The 1,451-nt window shown below is 65.1% G+C and overlaps 1 protein-coding gene across 1 annotated transcript in view; it reads right to left on the bottom strand.

Moving 5' to 3' along the window:
- The window catches only part of LOC119284308 (auxin response factor 3-like), an 11,838-nt gene that overhangs the window by 8,943 nt on the left and 1,444 nt on the right, over window positions 1-1,451 (bottom strand). The window lies entirely within an intron of this gene.

Genomic DNA, 1,451 nt, shown 5'->3' with positions numbered 1-1,451 from the left:
GCCGCTTGGCGGCGAACCGCTGATTTTTTCGGGTGATCGGTTTCCCAGCCGCCACCCCCAGGTCACCCCCAACGCCCTTTTTGTAACCATTTTTAAAAGGCATTCGGCCAAAATTTGGCAAACACAACATAGATTCAGTGATATTTAGGCGCTCACAGTTTTTTTACATATAGAAAACATAAAATCTACTAAAAAGGAAACAAAGGGCTGCTGCCGCGCCTACTGGTCGAAGAACTTGCTGAACGCGGTGTAGTCGCCGTCGTCGCCGCCATCGTCGTCGTCCTCCTTCTCCTTCTTCACACGGCCGTCCCTGTTGCACTCTTGCCCGAGGTCGCAGTGGCGGACTGGTTTGGCTGGCGGCGGCGCGTCGTCGTTGCTGTCCTCGAGCACGATGACGCCTCCCTCGTCGCGGCCACGGCGGCGCGCGGCAATCTCTTCCAGGGCGTGGCATTGGCGCTCCATCTCCAGCCGGGCCCAATCCTCCCGCGCCCACTTCATGGCGGCCTCGTCGTCGAGTGTGTCATCATGCTAGCTCTTCACGGCAACGAGCCTCGGCTCCGTCTTCGGCTTGACGAGGCGGGGGAAGCTGAGGAGGAGGCACGGCCGCCCTCGTTGATGACGAGGGTGGCGCCCAGGGTGCACCGACCGAGCGGCGTTTCCACGGGCTCAGCCTTGACGCTGATGGCGACCCGGAGGAGTGGGAGGAAGACGACGACGACGACCCACCCAACATTTGCCCCGGCAGCCACGGGCCGCCACTCCGGCGGGGGACCGGGGCTGCCGGGTACTCGAGCGGCGGATCGTTGCCGCCCTCGAGGTGCTCGAGGACGGCGTGGAGCATGCAGCTGGGGGCGCCCCACCACAAGCGGCCACGCCCATGACTCGTGGTTGCCGGCGTCGTACTCCCGGAGGGCCCGCTCCTCCTCCGACAGGGTGTTCGACGTTCTCTGCATGAGCGAGGGGACTGGACGCCCCCGGCGGTGAGCTTCCACCGTCCCGGCATGTCGAGGGCGCCGGGTAGTTCGCCTCGTAGAGGAGGTGGGCTTCCCACTCGTGCAGAGAACGGCGGCCGAAGCCGTTGGCCGCCGGCGTGTCGCCAGGGAAGCGTTCACCCATCGGCTGCGAGAGATGAAAAGATAGGGGGGGTCTGCGGGCGGGTGCGTCCCCGGCGTGGGAGGGACACGACTTTTATAGCGGACGGGGGGTGGCAACGCGTGAACGCGTGGCGGGAGGGGGCGCGTCGCCGCACGGCGCCGCCCGTGAGGAATCAATGGGAGGCTGACCGGTGGCAGCCTTGGCATTGATTCCCCGCAGGAAAGTGAGGCAATGAGGGCGCAAGGGCGCTGACTTGGCAGGCCCGCTGTTCTTTCACGCCAAAAACGATTGCCTCGGAGCCCCCGATCACCCCCAGCGCGCCGGGTTCGGCATGGGTCCGCTAGCTCCAGTTTCGG

The sequence above is a fragment of the Triticum dicoccoides genome, chromosome 4A, assembly GCF_002162155.2.
Source record: "Triticum dicoccoides isolate Atlit2015 ecotype Zavitan chromosome 4A, WEW_v2.0, whole genome shotgun sequence".
Lineage (NCBI taxonomy): Eukaryota > Viridiplantae > Streptophyta > Magnoliopsida > Poales > Poaceae > Triticum > Triticum dicoccoides.
Note: the sequence above shows the minus strand (reverse complement) of the source record. Positions and strands in the feature narration are given on the sequence as shown.